The sequence below is a fragment of the Atractosteus spatula genome, chromosome 19, assembly GCF_055471065.1.
Source record: "Atractosteus spatula isolate fAtrSpa1 chromosome 19, fAtrSpa1.hap1, whole genome shotgun sequence".
Taxonomy (NCBI): Eukaryota; Metazoa; Chordata; class Actinopteri; order Semionotiformes; family Lepisosteidae; genus Atractosteus; species Atractosteus spatula.
The window spans coordinates 754,908-780,606 of NC_142724.1; the positions used below are offsets into that span (position 1 = coordinate 754,908).

Here is a 25,699-nt window from a genome sequence, read left to right on the forward strand (position 1 = left end):
AATCCTGTGTAATCTGTTTTATTTCAGAGGTAGAAAAGAAAGAAAAGTTGACGTCATGTTGTGTCTTTTTTGCTCTTGATGTTTTTGGGTCAGGTCTGCTTTGTGATTTGTCAAATAAATCAGTATAGCAGTCAGGATCTCATCTGGGCGTCTGTACAGGATAGGTGAGTACTACTGTGAGCTGCTAATGAGCTCGTTATTGTTATCTTAAGGTCTATAATGAGTCAGGCGGTTACTGGTTCTTTGAGGCTTTTTTCTTGTTATACGATGCGTGATGAATCTTCATTGCTTTTTGAAGGCCAGTGTGCCTTTAACTGCTCTTCTCTATAAGTGGCAGAGATCAGATATAGGCCAGTGCAAACCTGTGCTTCTCAAACCCAGGATCCTCTTCATCATGTGCATTTGTAAGTTTATGTATGTTATATAAAAACTGCCTTTTATCATTACTCTACATTTCAGTTAAATATAAAACATTGTTTGAACAGTGAGAGCTGAAGGAACTTTTTGAACCTATAGGAAGAAGTTAGCTGATGCTGAACTGTGCAGTTTCTGTTATTCTATAATTAAACAGTGTAGCTGAGTGGATATTTAAAATACAGAAAATAATTTTCATTCAAATTCTTATGAGCTAGTTTGCAGACACGCCTATTGAATACATGTCCAACTTGACAATGTGCTGAAAGAATAAAACCCGATGTTTGCCACCAGGTGGCGCCAGGAGAATGCTGTGTAGGACGTGGTGGTGCTCCACGGTGAACTCCACTGCAAAATCTCTCGCAGTCGCACCAGCTCCTTTTAGAACTGGCGTTTAGATTCTTGTGCTGCCGCTATTAAAAGCTGTGAAGCTTTGGAATCATAGTGAGGGTGGAGGTGAATTTCAAACCATTCTGCATGCAGGTTGTGCACTTTTCCATTTTTGCACTGGCTTCTTGCTGTGCGTGTCTCGAAGGCTCCTGCCTCTTTTCTGTCTTGTAGAATCCCTGTGGAGTCGCAGCCAGGCAGAGCTTTCAGCCAGCCACAGGGTCAGCAAGAAGAGGAAGTGCCCCTTGACCCGTGCTTGTTCCTGTTCTCAGATGTGAAAATCGCACTGCTGTGCTGCAAATACCCTACTTCTCCTCCACAAAGCCACATGTGCTTTTTCATGAGAGCAGGTTCGTCTGTTTGGCTACCTAACAAAAAACAGAAACATGACAGACGTCTGGCTGAGAAAAGATTTTTGGGTATTTTTTCTGACTGAATGAAAGGGGTCGGAGGTGGTGTCTGTATTCACTGATGCTGCAGGAGACAGCTCCTGCTGGCGCGAGCAGGAGGTGACAGGAGAGTGGAAGAGCTGCCTGACGTGATCACAGCTTGCGATGGAACTGGGCCCCGCTGATGACGCCTGAGGCCTAGGCGGTCCAGCGGCAATGCAGGGGCCCAGCTCCTGTCCTTACTGCTGCCTAGTGGACCCCTAGTCTCTGTAGGTCGCGTTGGGTGAATGCGGTGTACGAGTATATTGCTGAATGTTCTTCTTCCCTTTCTCCTGCTCTTCCTGGGCTCTGCTGAGGGGAAGACCTGCTGCTGGTGTGCGTTTCAGTGGAACATGTGGGAAGGATGATCATGATCACGTGAGTCTGGAATCCGGTGAACGTGTACTAATAGAGCAGCTCCTTTCAGTAACCTGGCTGAAGCTGGAATTGTAAGATCTCACTCTGGCTGCCTTGGACTTTCCCAAAACCTTCGTTTCTCCTTCATGTAGTCCTCCAGGGTTTTGGTTTGATCAGCACTTGGTCATGTATAGAGTCTAAATCAAGAATCCTTCAGGAACCAGCTGGGTAAGATCAATTCAGAACGTCAGAAAAGTTGCAAACAAGAGGAGGTTCTTCTGCCCATCTGGCCTGGTTTGAAGTTTGTAGTCAGATGACCTGAAGATCTCATCCAGCTGTTTCTTGACAGAAGCCAGGGTATGGGCTTTGACGACTTAGCTGGGTATCCTGGTCCACACCCCCACAACCCTCTGTATTAAAGAAGTACCTACTACCCTGGTTTGTGTTTCGAACAATTTGCTACTAACAGCCAAACAAAATAAAATGATTGAGTTACATTCTCTGCTATGAAACCTATTTTTACATTCACATTTACTTTAAAGTCAATCAGTGATTCATACATCCTCAGAAGTTAATGACACTGAATAGAGCATTTATTGTGAGGTCTCCATTGCAGCAGGAGCAATTTATCCCATGGAAATAGTTGTTCGAAACCTGCTCTTTGTTGCTGCTGTCTCTGCTTCGTGTTGGAATGCATGCAGCTGCTGTTTGCGATTGCTTTCAGCATCTGCCCAGGTCTGTGGTCTGGATGTGAAACTAACAGCAGGCTGTTTACTGTCCTGTGAAAAAAATACTGCTGCAAAAAAGTTTATGGATAATTATAAAATTATTTTTTCATTACAAATCAAGCATCAAAAAGGTTAAACTATTGTACATGCTCATACCAGCTTCATTGCAGCAAAGATCTCCTAATCTACAGAAAGATTGATGCAATACTTTTATATTTTATTGGTAATATCATGGAGATATCTTGTGGGAGGGGTTTTGAAATCTGGTGCAAAATTATACTTTACACTAAGCTGACTAGGGGTCATTTAATTTTATTTTTTTTCTAATGTATCATCAAATCTGTTCCGATAAGGACATTTTTAGTCACGCGGTGCTTATCTGAAGAAGTTGTTCACAGGAGTCGAATGATGTCTCTTAGCTTTATAGGATTAAAACTTGATTCCTGTACTTTCCTGTCAGCCCTCACTGCTGAAGCACAAAGAGAGGAAGAGGCTTTAAAAGGTAACGGCAGGAAGATTGTCAAAATGTCTCTTGGAAAATGTCTCTTGCTGCTGTGAGGATGGTTGTCTTTTAAAATCCTTTAGAAATACATAGCTTTTCTACTTGTTCAATTTGACCTTATACCTTAATTTTTTGTTAGATGCCCCTTTGAGTTTAATAGCTCTTTCTAAGCACTTCAGATAAATCTGGTTTTACTGCAGTGTTTATGCACAGAAAAGACTTGATTTTCACAATCAGACAAATACAGGCTGTTACATTCTAATTTGATTTACAGGCCCTCAAGGTATAATACATACCATTTCAGACCTCAGACAAGGGAAGCCTCTGAGGTCCTTTGGGTCACTGCCAGCTGTAGGTGAGATGTGTTTGTGTTGAGCGGATAATCTGTAAACAGGATGATGGCTCCTTTTTAGAAAAAGATTTGGGATTTCTCAACATCCTGAACTGCGTAAGCTGACACCAGAGTCTGTGAATTAACAAGTCATTATTGAACTGTGATTGCATTTTGGAACTTTCTTGAATGGGTTTCAGTGACACAGAATTCAGGATGTGGATTGCTTTTAAAAAGCTCTGTCCTCTAGAGGAACAGCGACTCACTCACAGTCTGCACAAAGCTGATGGGGCTTGTGTAGTGTCTGCAGAGGTCCCTTTGGGGTGGTCTGGGGAGAGGAGGTGACGAAGTGTGGGCACAGCTGGGAGATTCACTGGACAGCCAAACAGGCTCCATCAGGTTGGAAATTAAAGATGGATTTCAGCTCCTGTGACCACGTGGTCAACCTCAAAAGAGGGAGGTCCGAGGGAGGAAACGGAGTGAGACCAACTTAGCAGGAGAGGAGGAGGAGCAACAAAACAGCAGTTTCAGCTCTCTTCAGCTTGTTCTTTTCTCCCTGCCCGGATTGCTCATGGAAGAAACTGCACGATCGTCCCTGATCAGCGAGTGGATTTCACCACTCAGGCTGCTGTCAGAACTGACTTAACTGTTGTAATATTTCATTTCTTTTGTCCACGCCATCCTGCTGATATTGATATATTTATATAATACCCACTCACACTGGAATCATGAGTGGATAGGATTGAGATGTAAAAGCGGTTTGATTTAGGGGATGGATCTAAACCATGCTGGGAGTACAATTTCATTTATCTGCCCCCCCCCACCCCAAACCCAAGAAGCAGAACCATGATTTTTTTTACTGCTCACTGTCTTCAGGAAAACCTTTGTGTTCCTGGCAAAGAAAGGCTGCTGCTGCTGCATGTGGGTAATAAAAAGTCACACATGCACGTCTGAGTGCTTGTTAGACTGTCATTTCAAGCAACTGTAGCGCTATCATTGTGGTTATTGCAAAACACAAAATAAAAATCAAGCGTGTGTTAGTGTGGGATTATCACGTTCCTGAGAAACCATCTGAGAAAGAGAAGAAAAACTCTTCAATGTCTATTGTTCAGACAATTACGGCTTTGGTGAATTGACAATTTAACTTCCACTAGAAGATAAACTGGCATTTACTGAGAATCTGCTCCATTAAGGCAGCTGTTTGGGCACAATGAGGCTGATTATAATTCTTTTTCTGTTCTCGTTTTCCTGGGGAAAGGAGAGCACACGAGGTTCTGCTTCGGCCCCCGCTCCAGAGGAGACAGACCTTTCATATCTAATATTCATTTTTCTTCATAATGGAACTGTCACAGAAATGTGTCATGAAAGGGCGAGCACAGCCCGTCTTTGGCCCCGTCTCCGCCGAAGCCCCAACAGTGTGGGAGGAATGAAACTCCTCTGTCCGGCGTGATGGCGAGCAATTCATCACCCGATATCTGCGGCGTCTGAATAATTCACAGCGCTGAGACAGGGAGCCTGCCAGACGGACATGCACACTGTGTTGTGCAGTCGTCTTGTTATATTACGGTGTTTTACATTCTAAAGGGGAGAATGGATTGCCTGGGATCTCGAGAAGTTAGGGTGGATACAGGTGAAAGTCTTTTCTGTGACCATTCCAGTTGATAGCCTGGTGCAGAGCTGGAATATTAATTCAGCTCAGTTTATTTGTCAGATGCATGAGTGCAATGAAATGCTTATTGTACAGGTTGCTAATTGTTTTAGAAATGGCTACACCTTGGACGCCCCTGCATTTAAATAAAACCCTGCAGTTGTACGGATAGCCCGACTCAGCCCTGCACAGCCCTGTGTTTTAAATGAGAGGAGGTTCACACCCTGTAAGCTGGGAATGAGCCACAAGCTGCACAGTGCAGGGAGTTCAGGCTTATGGAGATTGTGCTGTAGCATTCTTTTCAGATTCATTTCCTCTACCTCAGCTAACCTGTGAGAGGCTGCAGAGCTGACATTGTGCAGCTCAGCTGCAAAGGAATGGAAATGTTTAGTTTGTGGAGTTACAGCGTCTCTTTGAACCTTCTCAGTGTAGAGAGTCACAGTGCAGTTCTGCGAGATCAGACTGAAGGTGATTTTCTCTCTGTAGCTGTTCAGCAAACCATTATTCACAAAAACCTTTTATACTCAAGAACATCTCCTTTGATTATCCTAAATGGCACATGGAGAAGTGTATTTACAATATTATGCGGAGTATGTTTAAAGTTACCCTTTTTATGTTTTAGACAGATTTCTGTATAAGTGAGACAGCAGTATGTCTTACTCAGCCCGGTTATATACTGTAGCATGTCTGGCACACAAGAAATCCTCCCCACAGAGATCACAGTAATCTACACCAGGAGCGACTGTCGTCAGCCCTTTCCTTCGTGACTTTTTCCAGTGCAAGAGTCGAGTTTTGGGTCAACATGGGGATGAGATTCAGAAACATGACATGCTCTCATTTCGGTAGTTGCGTTAAGAGGCTCATCCGGGGGATGGGGGTAACCACAAGTGGTGCACATGTTGCACAGAACCAGCTGGATGGGCGGTGGTGGGAGGGGGTCACTGGAGGGTATGGGTTATTTTGTGAGTCACCTATGCCCCGTGTGTACAGGGTGGAGTGTTGTCAGTCAGATTTTTCTACTGCTCTGCTGTTGCCACAGCCCCTTCCTCTCTGGCTGCGTTTCAAGACGAGCTTTTTCCAGCGCACAACCTGTTCGCTCGTCTGTCCGCGGCCGTTGCGGCGATGAAGCCATGAATCGGTTGAATGGAGCTCGGCCTTGTGGCCTCGGCAGAAGGAATCCAGTCAAGACCTGGGAGCAGGATTGCACCACTTCTGTGTTCCGTCCTCACGCTGACTGGGCAGCGTGTCATTGAGCCTCAGGTTGGACTGGTGTGGTTTCTACTTTCTGAGGCCACTGCAGTACATTATAAACCTTTTCACTGCTGGCAACCTTCCTTCTCGTGTTTCTAGTGGAACGAAATGTTCCTGGACTTGCAGTGATGCCGTCATACCAGATGCTGACTCTTTAAGTGGCGCTGTTGTCAGATACGGCTTTGTGCTCTAAAGATTGAAAAGCTCAAGTGATGGCAATGCTGGGGGGGTTATTCTTCAAGAGGCTGTATGTGTCCCACACAGAGACCCCAGGATTGTACTGCTGTGCAGTGTTACTAAAGCAAACAAGCAGCCTTCAACAGGGTGGTAACCTTGGTTATTGTAGTCTGTGGTGTTGCACAACCTTGATCAAGCTGGCTTTCAGTAGATTCTTTTTCATTTAATTAAACCTGTTGTTGAGGGTCACTTAATAAGAACAGCAGAAAAAAGCCTTCTTATTGGAAGGAATGGATGGATGCCGGAAGGTTGCTGTAAATGGAGCTGGTGGGCCAGTAGGTGGCAGTCTTTTACCTGAAGTTCATTTGAGTTAAGGGGAAGCAGTTTCTCACTCTTCCCCCTGATCAGCTGGTGCAGAATGGCCACCCAGGTGGGTCCGCACTTCATTAAATAAAACACTGGGGGGTGGAAAGTGTTGCATGATGCCATGTTAATTGTCAACCTCACTCATGAGCAGGAAGACGGTCCGTAGTTGCTCAGAGTCAGAAGTGAGGTGTTTGAGCTTCAAGGTGTGTTTCTTCTTCAACTGCTCGAAACTGGTATTTGATTAATGTAGCGCAGCCTTGGTTTTCAGGAACAGTACAGGGGGATGCAGAGTGGGATTAGTCTCCCAGCTTTCATCTTCCAACAGAGCCATGAACCTGCAGTCTGGGAGAGGAGACACTGAGAGTCCTGAGCACAGTTATGGACATCTGCAAGCTTTCGCTTTCTTGTGTGTAATCCTCTTAGGAGTGTCTGGGAGGGATGTTTTCTGTGAGGGTTTCAGGGTAAAAGTATAAAGCAGAAAAAGTCAAGTACAGCTCCAAATGTGCAGTCTAGATCGGCCTTTTTGCTGAGGAAAGTGGGGATCCCTGCCTCTTGTGCTCTCAGTGGAGAATAGTTCACTGTGTGGAAAGGGCGCCTTCAGTCTGGTCCACAGATCTGGCTTGTTCTTAAAAGAACTGTGTATCATGGAAGGTTACAGTGTGTGAATCCCTTAATTGCCCTTAGAAAGTGCAGTCAGGGCTGCTCATTAAAAAGGCACATGTGGCCTGGGAGGAGGAGATGTGCCAGTGTCACCATCTCTCACCCCTGATCGGTCTCATTGCTGCTGCGCAGGTTCATTTCTTCTCCTCATCTCTATTTTAAGCCTTAAGAAACTGTCATAAAAAAGCAAACGTCTTCCTTCACAGGGAATCTAATGAGCTGTTCAGTTATACACAAGCAATAGAAAAAAAGGCAGGAAATTCGGTTTCAAAGGAGCCAGCGATTCAAAGTGAAGGGACTGAAATCTTAACCTTTTGCTTTCTCTCTGCACAGGTGTTGCTCGCTGTTTGTCCTACCGGCGCCACGTGTGTTTGCCATTAAGGCAGGACAGCAGGGAGGTGGAGGAGTCGGTGCTCAGAGGGCTCAAGCCACAGACAGAGACACTGCTAGTGCTTGCATTGCTACAGCAAAGCTGATACCATAATGCTCATGTATGGTATCAGTCAAGTAAAGATGAGTTGTATCCGATATCTGAGGAAATATACGTGCTCCCACTGAAAAGGGCTTCTGGCTTGCTTGGTTGATTGCAGCTAATTGATCTCAGAATCTCATCCAGCCATTGAAAGAAAGCAAAATATCAGCTTCCCAGCATGGCTGGATAGCTTGTTGCAAAACCCCACAAAGCAAGAGTGTGTAACCGAATTCTGCTAGAAACAGTGTTGTGGTCTGGTGACTGACACTTCCCTTCTGGAATATAAATTCCAAGCCAATGTCCTTTAATGGAGTCTGGGGGTGTTGTTTTGGTGCTGCTCCTCGGATGAGATGTTTCATTGAGGTGCTGATCACGTGTGATTGTTTCAAAAAGGCTCTTGTCACTATTTGTAAAGGAATTTCTCACTTCTGGATTGTATCTGCTGTGCAATGAAGATCGGGGTAGAACAGCTGTTGTGTGTCACCATCCTCTGCAGGCTGAAATGGGTTCCCTCCCACTTGTTCAAGAGCTTTGGGGTCCTTCTGGTTGAAAGGTGCTGTGCAAAATGCCGATTAGTGTTGTAAAAAGCTGTTATACTTGACAGGGCTCAGTAGAGATGGTAAAAATAGAGCTGAAGTGCTTTTGAGTTCTTGAAGTCTTGTACTTTAAATTCAGCTCTTTGCTTTTAGAAATTAATCTTGCCAGATTTTTGCCAGGGAAAGTTTCATTTTAGTGAAAAGTGTGAATGCAGTCAACTTCTAAAATCTCTGACCTGTTGTTATCAGGGTTTAATTAAAGCAGGCGAGAAACTCTTAGCACAACAGCATGATAAACAGCGCTGGATGTTTTCACACCTGCAGGTTTTTAATTCCTTATTTTTTTAAGTTCCTGATACGCTCTCCAGATGGCCTTTGTTAATGTGTTTTTTCATAGATAATTTAAGTTGCCTAAAAGGAAAATGGGCTGCTTGAGATTTGTGGAAATTGCCCTGTGGATACGTGCCAGACAGTTTCTCCAGAACAGGTAGCTCACTTTTGCTTTGTCTGTCTGAGAGGAGGGGAAGTCAATCCAGAAGGATTCAGGAATCATTTGCGCTAATGCCAAGTAATGCTAATAAGACTTCCACAATTGTTTTCATTTGCATATAAATTAAGTTCATTTAAACCTGTTTTAATATTTTTCCCTCTTTCGCAGCAGGCTTTAGGATTCTGTATTTTTGCCTCCTATAAAAGCCCTTTTGCATCGTTCCCAGAATAAAGATCTAGTCAAACCATTCACTCACTAAGTACACTATTTTTATTTAAGTGGGGAAATTACATGTATATTACTCCGAAGATAAGGCCCAGCACATTCAGCTTCCTCCTTTTCATTATGATGATTATGAGAGTTCAATTAGGCTTAATGTGTTCCTTTTAAACTATTTAATACGTTCCCGAGGATGTATTTTTCATCCATATGGAAATGAGATGTTTCTTTGTATTGGGGTGTGAGTGTTTTTGGAATGTATACATTATGTTAGCATATTCTCCCTCTGTTTGTTTCTCCACATCTCCTGGAGCGCTGATGCCCAGCAGCCAGGAAAGAGTCTGGTTTTCATCACAGACAAAGGTGAGAAAGTGCTTTTTGGATCTAAGAGAAAAAAACAGCACTGCAGCTGTTTTCATCATAGCTCCCTGGGGCTGGATTCCAAAATCTGTGTTTAGTTTTTATCCATAAAGACAAGCTTCTGCATCTCCAGGCATGTGTTCATCAGAAACACGCAGATAAACTGAAAAGATGATATGAATCAGCTGAGACAAATGAGTTTCTCCCTTTTGTGCTGTTGGGATACCAGTCATCAACCTGTCAGGGGGAGATGGAATAGCACACTTGAACTCTTTAATCTTGTTTTATACCAAGATATATGAAATTGGCCTTTTTACTTGTAACAGTCCACTTCGGCATCCCCGACTGCTAATCTTCTCCAGTTATCACTGTGGTCCTTGTGTCTGTGAGAGAGGAGCGGAGCACGTTTGAGTCGTCTGCCACACACGCTGTCGCTCTGCGTTCCCACGACGCCCAGCGAGGCCGCGGGCGTCACCCTTGTGTTAAAGGGTGAAACAAAATAAATGACTTCACGGCATCAGCTCAGCTCACCCCACAGCCCAGGCAGGAACCAGCGCCCCCTGGAGAACAGAGCCTGAACTAACACCTTCCAAAGTCATTTCAACTGCTGCAGTACTGGTGCGCCTGAGGGTTACCTAGTATAAAGCCAGGTCAAATTAAAACAATTTGACACTTATTTCATTAAGATTGCAAGATGAAATGAAACTCTTAACAGATACCAGCTATCAAATCCAAAATATTAATCTGCATGCTAAATACCCTGGAAAAAACATTTTGCCAGCCAGTTTTAGGTTTTGTAATTAATCCTGTTACAGACCCAGTGAGATTATGCAGGTTACTCTTTCTGTGGAAGAGAGAATCTGCAAAAGGACCCAGTACAGGCGAGAGGGATTCATCATTTCTACTGAAGAAGGTCTTTATATTTATTATTGATGTCCAGGACTGGAGAGGACACCCTGCAAAGCTTTTTAAAAAGGCCTACAGAAAGATGATTACTTTATCTTTGGAAGACAATGTTTAGCCCTTACCATAATGGTTAAATAATATCTTCCATTTGCGGCACACCAGTTAATATATTTTTATTGTTTACCACTGGAACAGAAAAAAAACAAGACATGGGCCATTCGACCCATCTAGCTCTTTTGTCTGAAATGAACGAAGGTCATCCCCCAGGTGACCAAACTAGTTATCTGTCCCACGTTTGTCAGAGGAATGTTTGCTTGAGTGGAGGTGATGCTGTTTGGTTTGTGAATTCCCTGTTCTTGTAGAGTTTGCTGTCACAGGAGTGCACCCCTGCTCCTGTCCTGCTTGGGTTAAGCTTGGCCTTCTGAAAGTACCTTAAGGATACAGTCCTTTGAGTTCTGTTGGTTAATTAATCTTAGAAATGTCTCAGTTGGTCACTGTGTTTGTCCTTCGCAGTCTTCCGCCTGGGTTTCGCAGGACATGTGGATCACAAGACGAGAATCGAGGTTACTAACGAGAGGAGACCATTCGTCTGCCCTCTGCTACTTTCAGGTTCGTTAAGTTATCTTCTTCCTGTCGGTCTGCCATCAGCACTTTCTTTTTAAAAGAACAATAAGTGACCCGTGTTTCTATAGCTTCTGCAAAAGCACAGTATTTTGAAGGACGTGTTAAGGCTGCTGTTGCTGCAGGCTTACAAGCTCAGTCATCAAACAGGCTTTGACATTGATGGGTCTTGTGCTTATTAAAACGCAGGGTTAGAGAATATCTCAAGATGGGAGCATGGTGAACAAGACTAAACTCTCTCGCTTCTCAGTTTTACTCCGAGCTGGGGAGTGCCTGTCAGTCCTCTTCGCCCTCCTCAGGATACACGATGCAGTGCCGCGATATTTCATTAATCCGCTAGCGATGCATTGACTCTGGATGTGTGGTGCTTTGACACCTCAGTGCCTTGAGCTCAGGCGTGCTGCTGGGGTGCTTCTGCTGCGAGAAGAAAGGGCTGGACTTGTGGGAGCTTCCCATGTGGATATACAGTGCTGGGAAAAGATGGAACAAGAGTGGGAGGCTCCTAGTCCTGGTTGACTCTCTCTGGGAACATCTCTCGGGATGTTCTTGAAATCCATCTGCGCTGCTATTGTCATGTAACCTGATATGGAGTGTCTGCAACCCAGCAAACTCGCAATAAATAAATGAATAAGGACATAACTAACTCTCAGACCTGGCAGAGAGAGGGCTCAGTGTGGGAAGTTGCCAGCTGAGAGCAGCAATTCTCTGTTCTGTTTTCCTGCTGACTGCAGACATGCGGCTCCTCTTGCTGTGCTCTGGCATCGCGACAGGCAGAAGGCAGCCGTCGCTGATGTGTGTGGATTCTGCCAGGAGGCCTTCTGTTCACCTTTTACAGCAGGTGTGAAGCAGCTCAGTGCTGTGCGTGATCCAGGCTGTCCAGGAGCTGTGCTGCTGAATCTCCTCGCAGTCTCTCGCAGGGTGAAATAACACAGATCTGCTTTCAGCTCTTGTGTCATGGGCAACCAAGAAACTCTATGTTAGCATTATAAAACACAAACAGTGATGGAAATCTTTGTTAATGTTACTGAAGGTGCTTGAATCGAATACCTGTTGGATAGCTTTTTCCTTGTGCACATCATTATCTTTGTAAAGGTGACTTTCTGTATTTTTGTCTCATGTTCATCTTTTCATTTGAAATCCACATGCTTGAGTCCACAGCGAATATAGCGGTTTCGACTTCACTGTCCCAATATTTATGGAGGGCACCGTAGCTGTTTACATTTCTGTTTTTAAAATCATAAAACTTAGACTTAATTACTCTGATTTTGACAGTTCCATATTCCTTTATAAGCAGTCTGAGATTAATGAAGCATGATGAAAAAGAGTACTTTTTTAAATAAGCTATGCGATTTGCTGCCAAGTTTGTAAAGGCTGAGCGGAGCCTCATGACCTTCATTCAGATCCAGGCCAGTGGAGGGTGCCCGCTCCCAGCAGAGTGTGAGCAGTTCGAAACAGGCGGCAGTCCTCAGGGATGAAATCAAAGTCTCGTAAATCAGCCTTTCTTTGCAGCAGGTACCCTCTCTGCCAGGGGCCCTGGACATCGTTCTTGGCTCAGACCCCCCTTCGGTCTCCTAATTTAAACTCCAGGCGAAAATCGGTGGAGGTGATCAATGGAGCTCCTGAAGAGACCTTCTTTCTTGCCCATTTGGAAATGAACAGAGTTGCAGGAGCTGATCAATCCACCTCTTGATGGCTCTCAGACGGCAGTGTGACAAGACGAGGCCCGTTTATCCTCACAGAAATCCATCTCCGCTTTCCTTCACATTAATAATGACAGCAGCATCGTTAGGGCCCTTATTTATCACATTGCTAATAAATAAACAAGGTGAATGTTTTTTCCACTCTAGTCTCCGTATGGCCTGAGCTTGTTCCTCTGGGCTGAGGGGGAATGTTGTGCCTTTCACGTTTCCAGACTGAGGTTGTCTTTACTTATCAATTTCTAGCCTGCGTCTGATTAGGGAGGCAGAGCAGCTGCACAGGAGCGCAGTTACAGTACGTACAGTAGTAGCTGAGGAAGGTTTCCAGCGCAGATTCAGCAAACCTTTTACTTTGAACAAAAGGAAACTAAATTGTTGACCTAGTTCAAGTAGGAGCTGCGTCAGCAGGCGTACGCTGCCAAGGAACAAGTAAAGGTTTATTCCCTGCTGAAAAGAGAAGAAAAGAAACACACCCTAAGCTAGATACACACCTGAAGAAGGCTCCACAACTGAAATGTTGTGTTTCTTCTCTTCTCTTTTCATCATGGAATAAACCTTTACTTGTTCCTGTTGCAGAGCTGGATGGAAATCAGTCTAAAGCTAGGAAGGAGTATTGCTACACTAGAAAGTTTAAATCATCAATTGATACCAAAGAGAATAAAGGGGACTTATGAAGTGAAGTTGGTAAATGTTGACATAACTGACTATTCATTTATTCATGATCATTTGTGATCCTGACTTTGCATTTCATTCAGTCATCCTAATCTCCAGACTTAAAACCAACTCACTCCAAAACTATCCATTTCTTTTCCTGCTCACTGGGAAGCTCATTAAGTTAAAACTATTAAAATTGTGAGAATTCTAAAACAATTAATTGAACTCCTAAGTTGTTTCTAGACGGTTTCATTATACTGCATTCATAATTCATCGACTTTCAGAAAATATATGTGGCCAAACATTCATTGTCTTACAAAATTAGATTCTTAATATCCTCAGGATAAGAAAAAAAAAGATGTTTTATATCATTTGAAAAGCCTGTGGGGATGATCTGTTTGCTAAGGTAGTTTCCTAAAATCTCATTACTGACACAGTCCATTATTCATTCCTCAATCAGCACCTAATCTAATTAAAGTTTCATTTCTTTTCAGTCTATTAGTGTCCTCTTTTGATGTTCCGTGCTTTGGAGAGTCTGGAATCTTTTGCCTGGTCTCTGTCTAAGCAAATGCATGGCCAGGTTGCACAGTGTTTTCCAGCTCAGAGCTGCAGGCTTGCTCTTTGGAAAGGAAGTTAGAAAGTGCTACAGGGAGACATTAACATGTAAGATTTGACCTGGGCTGCTCTGTGTAGCATCTATTCTACAGCAGATCACGCTGAGGAACAAATAGAGACACCGCATGTTTTTTCAGTCACGGAAAACAGAAGACAAAAGCGACCAATTAGTAAGTCGCTTAATCACAATGGAGGTCAGAGAAAGTGACTTTTAGATTGTTTAGCCTCCCCGTCAGCTGAGTGTCCTGCGGGTTACATCCAATAGGTCTCTGCTTCGTTTCGAGTCTTTTGAGTTTCTCGCAAACTGCAAAGACAAAGACTGGCATTTAACTTTATTCAGTGCATTTCTTTATCTTTTCTTATGCAACAAAAGCAGAATGTAAATACAAAAAGACTTGAGTTTTTCTCTCCTCCCTCCCTGAATTCTTTGCTTTGCTGGTGGCTTCTGCCCTTTTTAAAATATGAAAACAGAATTAGAGTTGAATTGAAAATGGTTTACATCATAAAGAGCACAAAGAACACATCTGAAGTCTCTTGTGCCGATATTACAAAGGCAAGTCCGTGGAGTTTTGCAGTTCACAGCACTTGCACAAATTAAAATTTAACTCTGAACTTATTGTTCTCTGTATTAAATCATGCCTGGATATTTAGAATTAAACTTTGCAGAAGAAATAAGAGCTGGATTCATGAATGGTGCTTATGAAAGCGTGTGCAGAATGAGATGAGCAGGCCTGAAAGTGAGGAGAACCAGCCCAGACTCGGGCATGTGCACATGATACTTGTTCGGCACTTTGCAGGATGATTTGCTGCCCATCTCTTCACAGCAGAACCGAAAAAAATGCTTCCTGGGACAGAGCCTCTCTCGGCCGCTGTGGCTCCTGTGGACGCCAAGATAAACGGCCAGTGGTTCTTCAGTGTCTCCCATTGTGTCTTTATAAAGCTATCTGACTCATGTTATGTTTATTGTTTATTCAGCTCAAGAAATGTGCTCCTACACATTTTGTTTGACAGCTGTGACTGATGAGCTGTTTTAGGAGCCAGAGAGGAGAATATGTAAATTGACTGTTTTCCCATCTTCTGTTGCTCTTACATCCATCCTCATTTCCATCCTCCACTTCTTTTTTTAATGGAGACTTCTTACCACATCACTGTGCAGTGAAGAGCTGAAGAGCTGAGCAAGGGAAGAGCTGAGCATCAGCAAATACTGTACATGGGTTTGTTACTTTAAAATATCTATATTACTGTTGTGAAAGACTTTTGAAATCCTTTCTGCTTTGTGACATGTTCTTTATTTTAAAGTGCTCAGACAAGACCTTGATTCAAAGAGAAATCACAAACACAAATGTGATAGTGGATGCCCAGGGGATAAATTAGAGACAGTGATTCAATTGGCCATTAATTCAGAAGAGACTGTGATCTCTTATTTTTGGCGCTATTGCTGACGCCATGGACACAATTAAAATAAATACCCCCACCCCAGATTCCTACCCCGCATTTCAATTTGTAATATCATGCAGTAAATTTGGCATGTCAATCTATTTGCCATTTTTCAGGCCTTGTTGATGCATAATGATTAGCTGAACTGTACAGCAGAGCAAACAGCAGTAATGAAATATTGATCACATCTTGACAGAGGGCCTGCATTTCCACAAGCCAGTGTTATTTCATTTTGCTATTCAGAGGCTGTTGAATTGAACGCACTGTAGATGACTTCAGTGTCCATGAACAACAACTAACATCCAATATTATCAGGTGCAGCTGCACGGGGGTTGATTAAAGGACAGAAATAGATCCTGCAGAAGCAGAGGAATTGTGTAAATGCCTGTATCAGAGGACTCAAACTAGTATGTAGCAGCCGTAGCAATTCCCAGATAACTGATCTGAATGGTTTAGGAGAACTACTGATTTTTTATTCCAAACTTGTAGCGAGTACAGGGGTGCCAGCTGTGGAGTAATGTGACCATGCTGTTTGTTGTCTGAACATTTGCCTCAGCTGGAAGGTACGAAATAGCAGAACAGTTGGGAAGACACATGGGCATATCCACAGAGACCTGGCTTCTGTAAGCTGAGGACAGACGGTCTTTCCTTCAGAGTCAGGAGAAGGAGTACTTCACGATAGGTACAATCTGCAGTCACCAGCTGGACTTGAGGTTGTGCAGCATGATGCAGAATCTGTGGGCCAGAGACCATTGGAAGACAACGGAGAGGGTCGGTCAGAAATGAATTTGTAACTACAGACCAGATTGTGGCTGAGAAATGCAAGAGCAAGTCCTATCTGGAAAGTTTGATAATGTGAGCAATACATGTTGCAGGTTTGACTGTCAAACAGAGCTACAGGTTTGAGGATGTTCATAAGTGTGAAGAAGTAGAGCAGATTGGCTGGGACAGAAGGTGAGTTTCTTCTGGTTTGTAATGGACTGTTAGTGCTTTTCACTCTCTGGTTACTCATTATCACACCTGAAGTGTACAAGCCTTATATACTGTAGTTCAGGTGGGCAGCTGCGTCAGCATGCGTAGGCTGCAAAGGAACAAGTAATAGGTTTATTCCATGCTGAAAAAAAGAAGAAAGAGAACACAACGTTTCGGCCGTGGAGCCTTCTTCAGGTGGCGCCTTCTTCTCACACCTGAAGAAGGCTCCACGGCCGAAACGTTGTGTTCTCTTTCTTCTTTTTTTCGGCATGGAATAAACCTATTACTTGTTCCTTATATACTGTATGCATATTAATTTTATTGGCTTATTCCTTTTGATTTCTGTAAACTGAACATCTTGGCTTCATCACAACTGGCAGATTAATACTTTGATTTAGCAGATTTACAAAACCATGTGAAAGGCAATGCCTTTTTTGATAAAAGTATACATGAGCACATGGCTACACTTATTAGCTATTAGCATGGGAAACACGGAGTGTTTAATGCTTGTTTGGCTGCTGTTCACAAACTGTATCTGGTAGAGAGGGGCTTTTGTAAGATTCTAACACAACTACCAAACAAGCTGAGACATCACATCTGAGAGATAAGAAAGACCTCAGTACTCACTGGCAAAACATTTTGTGGGGCTGGTCTGAGTTTGTGATGGCTGGAACACAAATTCAGCCTCTTGATGAGCTCTTCAAACTTATAAAAACTAGAGGGGTAAGTGCGACTGAGGCTTTCTCCAGCCTTCTGCTAATTAGAAGCAGTGTCAATTCCTGGCTGGTGTGAGTAATTGGCTGGTGATGCACAGATTTCTCTGCAATTTGGATCTATTCAGAGGCCAAATGGCCTTTCGGTGGGTAGAACAGCTACAAATCAATTCCTCATTTGTCTTGATTGAACTCCGGGAGGACGTGATAAACTGGCCTTCCTGCAGTCAGGACTCCCAGCCTGGAAGGTAGAGACAGGTGAGCAGGTTAGACAGTCCCACCTCTGGGGCAGAGGCTGGCACTTCTGATGTGTTGATTTGGCCCGAGCAAGAGTCAATTAAAGGTGTGTTTCCCCTTGCGGGGGGACTGAAGGAAATGCGTGCCTTCATTCGAGCCTGCTTTCTCACTGCTACTGCCAATCATGGCAAAGTGTACTTTTTAAAAGACACAAAACAAACGCGCCCTTCTGTCCTCACATTCAGAATAGTTTTTACGAGGGGCTCCCGTGACGGTGGGTCTGGTCATTGTCGTTGACAGTCCCTGTGAGAGTGCAGTAGGATTCAGTTTTCTCTTCTGTCGGAGGTTTGTGACTCATCTCCTCTGTGACGTCGACAGGCCTGACAGCCGCTCTCTGCCTCTGCCTCATCACTCATGCGAGTGTCCTGCTCCCCTGACCCCGCAGACAGCCTGCCCTCTTGCTTCAGCAGCTCCGAACACTCGCCGAGCAACACAGCCGACAGATCACTTTAATTATGTACAATTAAGAAGAAGCATCATTAATTTGCTCCTCTCTCCCAAGAGGAATTAGCGCACATCTAACTTGTCCTGATCAAAGTATGTAATCTGTGTGAAGAGTTACCGGGAGGGAGAAATTCTTAGCCAAGCCTCTCTGAGGAAGGATCCTCATGGCTTTTGTGATGCCTTACATCTCGAGCAAACCAAGAAGGTTCATTCATTTCTGCCCTTGCCTGCGGTGACCGAGCGTATCGAGGCGCGTTTAGACTGGTGAGGTCGGGGGTGAGGACCGATGGGACGCGGGCACGCCGAGCCGGGCTGTGGGGCGCGCCAGGAGCCCGCGGGCTGGCCGTGATGCTGTGATGTCATCGAGAGCCGCCGCCCGGGCCCTCTCCCTACTCTGTCAAACACTGCCTGGGGGTATGAAGTGTCCAAGGAGTCAGGATCTGGCTTTAATGCCTCACCTGAAGGACAGCAGCACTGACAGCACTGTCTGCACGTCCCATACGGCGTGTCAGACTGGGAATACGGGTGCAAGCGGGAAATCGCCCCCTACTGTTCCGCCAGCAGCCCCTGCTGTAACTCCTGGCCTTCCTCTTCAGTCCCCTGTCCAGCTACTGACCAGCATTCGCAGGCAGAGCAGATCTGGCTACAAGGCGGTAGGGCGGTATCGCTGGTGTGTCCACGGTTTACAAGCGATTAGACACTTCGAGTTCTTAAGGTTTCTGCACGTCCCACTCAGAGAACAAAACAACAGCTGCCTCCCCTGGCCAAACTCCTCAGAACAATCTGTGGGATGATAAAGTGGCGAGCTGCGTAAGGGAGTCTGGCACAGAAGTCTTAGAGATATGCAGGTTAATGGAGTACCGCTGTGTATGCACTGTCTTCAGGGATTCAGCGATAAACGTCCTCAGGGAAAAGATAATTTCAGTTCTCTCCGCGTACTCAGACCATCTGTGCCAGGAAAGTCTCCAACCGGGCCGCGCAGGGAGAAGGGCGGCCGGGGCTCGAGTCTGCCCCCTGCAGCCGCGACCAACACACAAGAAAATAAAAAAAGGAAAGAAGGAAAATGCCTTATGTGTAATACTGAGTCGCTAAGGGCAGTGAAGCTGTATTGAGTCGTTAAGGACAGTGGTGTTTCAGCTGTACACAGGGCTTCTGCCCCGCCGGTGTGCAGTCTGCACCCCCCGGCGGCACCCCGCCTCCTCCCGTTCTCGTCTGCCGTCTGCCGTCACGGCGCGCCGCACGTTTCATCCGAGCGCGTCAGAGTAACACTGTACTAATTATTGGGCTGATTTACATGAGCCAGCAGCTCCAGAGCGGGACAGGGGATGGGCACACGGGAGCCGGGGGCAGTGCTCGGGCCGGCTGCGCGTTCAGTCACAAAGCAAGAGGGCAGAACCAGCGCGGGGGGGGCGGGTACACACGGCAACATCGAAGGGAAGAAATGTGAGCTGAGATTATAGCCAGGAGCGAAGTTTCGTAAAAGTAATGAAAATCACCCGGTATTTTAGAAGTAGCTCCAAGTGCAAATATGGATTTAATGGCTTCCGTGTTTACATCTCTGAGCAACAGGTACCTTGCTGTACTGCAGCTTTGGAAGGTTTTAATTCTCTTGAAATATGTACTGTATATCTATATGTAAGTTCTGGGCCAAGGCCGGGTGTGGCTGAAGGCGGTGAAACAGTTCTGCCTGCGGGGGCGGAGGGGTCCCACCGGCGGACTGGGGGACTTTTCCACTTAGGCACAGCCTAAGGAGGGGGAGGAAGCCGTCAGTCAGGGAGGGACGATCACTGCGGGGGGGTGGTGCCGCTCCCTGCCCTTTCAGCGGCCCTCCCAACTCCAGAATCCCCGAAGCTCATCGCGCAGCGCGCAGCGGGCGAGCGCACGGCAGCGCTCTTGGCGACACCAGTGTGCAGTTTGAACGAAATGGTATTTTGTCCATGGCCCGATCTTTCAATTCAAAATACTTTATTAATCTCATGGGGGGGCAATTTAAGCAGCAAGTTGTTCAACAGGCAACACTTAGCAAATAAAACAACATCAATAAGAAAATATATATACATAAATAAAAACAGCAAACGGAGCATAAAAATGATTGAAAATAACTGTGTAATATTTAAGAAGGTATTTAGGTGCATGCATGTAGAGGGGCTCCAGCCAATAGAGATCATATTGATAAAACGTCCTCAAACTCATTGTTTGCGAGCCTGAAGCCCTCTGATCAAAGCCAAGTCTCGCACTGTGGACAGCGAACAGTCTTCCCGAAGGCAAACGTTCAAAAGACTCATGAAGGACACGAGACGTTCCTCCTTCATGGTCCTCTATATTATTCACAGTCTATTTTCTCCCATAACATGGTAACAGTACGGTTCTCCCTTGAAGTACCACGACTAGGAATTTAAAACTGCTGGTCCTGCGCACACCTCGCTGAATCACGCGTGGGCTTGTGGCTGGCGTGTTTTCCCCTGGAGATTTAAAGCGCTAGGCGAGGCGGTCTGCGCCTTCAGGCTTTAGGGCTGCCGACCTGTATTAACGGCGTTATGAAGGGACTTGTCTTGGAAATGTTATTAGTCAATAGCTTCCGAAACTATTAATTACTCTGCTTTTGAATAAGATTTGTAGCCTTAAGTACTGCTTAACCTTTAAAAGTTGTAAGAATTATAACAGGCTATTGCGTGGTTAATGAAATCTACAGTCCGGCACTGACTGTACTCGCTTTGGGATTTAGAAGATGTACAGTACCGCGAGGCTGTCTCCCCCCGCCCGAGCACGCGACCAGCCCTGGGGCCCCCGAGTCTGAACCGCAGCCCCACGTGACACGCACCCCAAATCCGCAGCCCGGATTAAACCGCCCCGACTTCTGTTATGAGACATCCAATTCCGAAGCTGGTAATTGTTAAGTCTCTCGTTAGCACGACAATGATATTTTCAATTAATTTTTTATCATGTAAAAAAAAGCTCAAGCTTCTTCTATCGGGGCTACAGCGGCTTTTCCATTGAAGAAGCTTAGAGGCCAGCATCACACTCGGAACTCAGAAACGCTCAGTCATTTTTTTTTGTAATATTAATTCCGGTTATAAAAAAAAAGCATTAGTGTTCTGATAATTCCTGAAATCTCTCTCAGTGCTCGCGGTTTAGCTGGTGATAAACCTTTGATAGAACAAATTATTCAATAACTGTGAATATCAAGCGCTTGAAGCGCGGCCATCGAAGGCACTCAGACCACGTGTTTGTAGTGGAAACTAGTGGTCAGGCTGTCGGTAACCCCTCATGTTTACAGTGCTCAGACCCGGCGAGCTCCGTCCTGAAAAGCGGGCGCGGGTGTCCTGTTGAATAGGACGCAGACCTGCGGGGCGCTGCTGTGGGGCCTCAAGGCAGTGAAGGGAATCTCTGCCCCTGACAGACGACAAACTACACTTCCGTCCCGGGAAGAGCCCCGGTCCTGCCCCCGCTCTGAAAAAAAGGCCGAAGTCTGGAGGAACCGGTAAAACCTGAGAGGACCTCAAGGAGCCGTTTTCATGAGGCGCACAAGTGAGAAATATAACAATAGGCGCGCACAGTAATGGGCTATAATAACTTTCACAAAAAGCAGTCATAAGATGTTAAGTAGAGTACACGTTTTAAAAAAAGTGCGTAAGAAGTGAAGGAGCTCATGCTGTGAAGGCAGTGACTGGACCACGCGTGTCTGCCCACGGGCCACAGCTGCGCTGCGCTCTCACTCGGAAGTGGGAGAACTGGGAAACCCGCGGATGGGTTTCAGGCGTCTTCTCTGTAGTCACGGGGCGCGACTGTGTACATTATTTCTGCGTTTTGATTGTTGAGTTAGCGTTTAAAAACACTATGGCAAGCGAAGCCAAACTAAATCTTAACATCTAACAGAGCCCTGTGATGAACGAAAGGATATACAAATAAACTTTATTTTTCCATTAGGTTACTGTATTTCCTACAGGAGTGCGACAGTATCATTTTTGTGCATGTAGTCTGAATGAAGGTGCACAAGATAACTCTTCCTACTTGTTTCTCCTGCTACGCTTCATGAGGTCGCATAAAACGCGCACCACTAAATGTTTTTTTTAAAACTACACCGGTCAACAATAAATACTGGAATCCGGCAGTCAAGAAACGCAGGTTTTTCGAAACTTTCAGCTCTTAACCCGCAGTTGGCACACGCCTGCAAACCCTTTTTCTCTGTCGTTCAGTTAATTGGGGAATCGAGTATATTGCCAGTTGGTTGTTAACGGGCGTTTTCGTTTTGCGAAGCTCTGCACCAGCTGACAGCGGAAAAAACTTTAATTAAAGTCGGCAGAACTAAAAACAAAACCCACAGCGCGCGTTGCTTTACGGCTGTGGCCTGCTCGGGGTTGGCGGCAGTTTCGTTGACCTGAGTCCGACGGAGACTCGAGTTGGTTGTAGCGTGAGAAGACGAAACGGGAGACACTCCTCTGAGCTGGTGTTTCTTCCAGGGTGAAGGGGGAGCGGGCAGGAGCCCTAGGTCCTGTAATGGCGCCTCGCTGGTAAACACGACAGGTAGGGCTTGGATACAAACCGTCGAGTCCGCGCAGTCAAATACCAGGCCGACAGAGTAACGAACCCGGTCACGGTGAAACGAAATGGGAAAAGCCAATATCCAAACACACATTGAAACACTAGACACGCTACCTACATTCAAAAAGTGTATGGAACTGGTGCGCCGTTCCTGATCAAATCAGACGACGTCCTGTTCTTGCTAATAAGCACGGCGAGTTTCCACCTGAGAAAAGCAGACTGCGAGCGGTGAAATAATTAAAAACTCCCCTCATATGGCAGACAATCTGGTGTTTAACGTGTTGGGGGGGGCCCGGCCCGGCCCGGCCCGGCCCAGGCCCGGTGCTGGCCGCTGAGCTCCAGGGCTGGGCTGGGTTGGGCTTCTCCTGGGCGAGCCGAGCCTTTCACTCAGTCCGGGCCATTTTGCCGGTATACTATAGATATATGTGTGTGTTTGCGCTTGAACTGTCGTTTCTGGTGTGTAATGCTGAACCTAGTGCAGCTGGTTCATGTGTAGTCTAGTCCCACTACCCTTAACTGGTAACGAGGGGAGTGTCTGGTCGTGGCCGGGGTCTCTCTCACTGGGACCAGTCAGGGAATGAGCCCCTACCGCAGAGGAGCCGCAGGGAAATGCCGCTCTCAAGCCATCGGAGAAACTATGTAACTGGTTTCCACGCGTGGCTAACGTGTATCAACGGAGGCGAGATATACTGTGGCTGTTACAGCCTCCCTGGCTCCTGCCGTGCCGTTCAGCGCAGAGCGGGGGTTCGGCCGGCAGATGGCGCTCTCGAGCCGCGCAGACCCCGCCGCCGGCCCGAGCGAAGCAGGGAAAAAGAGAGGACAACGTAAAAATAAAAATCAGAAGATAAATAAAAATCCCCACAACAGCAGCAGGCCGAGTGAAGGGGAAGCAGAGATTAGCGTGACAGTGAGTGACGGCGCCGGGCCGCGGTGCTGGCGAGCTGCGGGCCGGCCCTGTGCTATCGGCCGGCTCCGCGCTTGGCTGGCTCCGAGAGATTGCCGGCGCTGCTGCTGCCTGCTCGGAGATGGTGTAGTGGATGTGATTTAAACGCGCACATACTGTATATATATACATGTGGTATTTTTTTAATAACATGGTCTGTTAATTCAGCGACAAGCAAGAGGGGATGTTGGAGGGTCGCGGTGCGCACCAGCTCGGCCTGCAGTAGCTGCGCCAGTCTGTGTTGGCTCATCCGTCGCCCTCCTCATCTTTACTTTGCGGAATGACCTCAGTAAAAAAGTCTAGCAAGTTCAGATGCGCAAATGCCAGCATCCAAGATCTTGTGTAATTACCACCAGGATATATTTTTAACTTCGTTTCTTACTTTTATCTTTGTTGCTAAAGCCTTGCGCTCTCGGAACAGAGCTCTGGTGCCTCACGGACTTGGGGAAGCGCTTTGCAGTCCCGGTGTTGCCTCTTCACAGGGCCCTCTGCCCTCTTTCTGCCTCATGTGCTGCAGGTTATGCAAATTGCGATGGCAGGACACTAGGCTGTAATTCAGCAGAAGGCATTGCAGACATTAATCCCTTTTCTGCCAGTTCCGCTTTGCTGAAGTGCTGTCATATGCCTCTCAGCTTGAAGATCAGATCCAACACTAACTTCTAAGATGCTGGGAGTCGGGTATATAAATGATTACAGATATGAAAACCGGTGAGTCTGTGAGGTGGCCCTATTTCTTGAAAGGGACGGACAGTTCAATTGGCTCCGTCGTTGAAAAGACCAGAGCTCTGTCTTCTCATGTCAGCTGTGACCTGCTGGGATTAGTTTATTTCTTCTCATTTTTTTTTTTTGCCACCATGAATCCTGGCAGTTCCCCGACTGCTGTTCTGAAGTCTTCCTGTAAATAAACTCACATGCATAATTCAGTGGAGTGTAAATAATTTACCGTGGAGTGGACAGTGATGAAACAATGCGCCGGTTCTCACCGTTATAGCAGAGTAAGGCGTTTTCCGATGACTTTAGAAAATGTCCGAAATGTCTTAATCATCCGGTTGTCCGAATGTGCTGGGAAGGACTGCCCTGGAGTTCTGCCTCCTGGGGTTTGGTTGTAAAAGTGACGTTGCTTTTTATTCATTTTGTTTCTCATGGATACACGTTGACGTTGGTTAAGAGTTCTCCCCGTTCTTCCTAGCGAAGTGTGCCAAAGAGTTATCTTGTTTCCCAGGGATTATAGCGCCACGGGGAAACATTAGGAATAATTATCTTTACGCATCTGCTACTCCAGTGCGATGGAGCTGCGGTAAAAATACATGGTTTTGTTGTTGAAAAGATCTTGGAGGATTTATGCACTGAGAGTACAGATAACCAAGTGCCTGCTTAACTTTCAGTCTGACTGGAGGCCTTAATTCTTATTCTAAAGTCTTTTTCCAAAGGAAGAATCAATAAGCAGGTTTTGTTAGAAGTGAGTGCAAACATGCCGAAGAGGCAAGGGAATTAATAGTCTCTGCATTAGGCATGGAGTGGGATTTGTTTGTCACTCTAAGCATTCCTAGTCTGTTTTGTGTGTTCACCCTTTCCCTGATCTGCAAGCTCAAGCGAGTGTGAGTCGGGAGGGCCGGAGTATTCTCTCGACGGTCTCCCTTCTTCCGCAGGACGACCTGAAAGGCCCATGGAGAGGAGTGAGAACCACAGAGCTGTAAAGCAGTTTTCTTCTCTGTCACCTGTTGGTTTAATCTGACTGTGACATGGGATTTAAAAGAACTTTCATCATCGTTTGCTGTTTTATTCATTATGTATTATTATAAAATGGGTGACTTGTAGTTTTGCATATTGATATTTTTTAATGACGAAAGCATCTTCTACTGCATAGTGAAAAGATACAGTATGTTGCCAGTCTGTTACCATTGGTGTCTAAACTACCCTGTGATTGTGGGATAATGGCTGAGGAGAGTGAAGTTTCTAAGGCAGGACAGTACAGTTCTTCAGTGCAGAGATTCTGGCATAGCAGTAGTGTGCAATTAAATGGATAAAAGATGACTGACTGCTCATTTGGCACAAGAGGTGAACTACCCCCTGAAAAAGAAGAAAGCACTCCAGTGTTTTTTTTTTATGCAAATTCCCAGCAACTCGTTGAATCACGCTTGAAGCAATGAGCAACTGACTAGGCACAGTCTGAATACACTGACATAGTTGGGAGTGAAGAATTTGTCTTTGCAGACAAAGCCTCTAATGAAGAGGGAGAAAGCTTTGTGGGAAAATTGAACTTGGTTGTGTGAGCTCATTTAAAGAATAAAGCTGTCTGCACATCCTTTAGCTGTGCTCAGCAGAGTCCGACCATTAGAGAGCTGCATCTCTGCAGGTGAATCTGGACATGAGGAGGATAGTCTAGCCCAGATGAGTTCTCAGTCCTGGTCCTGCTGGTTTTCATTCCAGCTGAGCTTTGTTATATAACTGAAGCCTTAATTGACCATGTAATTGAAAAATGAATCTGAATGTGTTGGGGGCAAGTCTTCTAACTATTGCATTTTATAAAAA

General features: G+C 45.6%; 1 protein-coding gene across 7 annotated transcripts in view; it reads left to right on the forward strand.

The window, feature by feature from the left end:
• Positions 1 to 14,858, forward strand: part of rbl1 (retinoblastoma-like 1 (p107)) — a 34,026-nt gene extending 19,168 nt beyond the window's left edge. The window contains exons 23-27 of one of the 7 annotated variants that reach the window (XR_016094498.1): positions 94 to 164; positions 976 to 1,151; positions 8,655 to 9,329; positions 10,746 to 10,841; positions 14,644 to 14,858. The gene's annotated coding sequence lies outside the window, so the exon portion shown is untranslated. Of the gene's footprint in view, positions 1 to 93; positions 165 to 975; positions 1,152 to 8,654; positions 9,330 to 10,745; positions 10,842 to 11,042; positions 14,143 to 14,643 lie in introns of those variants that run through there. The other 6 variants (XR_016094500.1, XR_016094494.1, XR_016094495.1 and 3 more) reach the window with 6 other exon arrangements.
• The last annotated feature ends 10,841 nt before the right edge of the window (positions 14,859 to 25,699 follow it).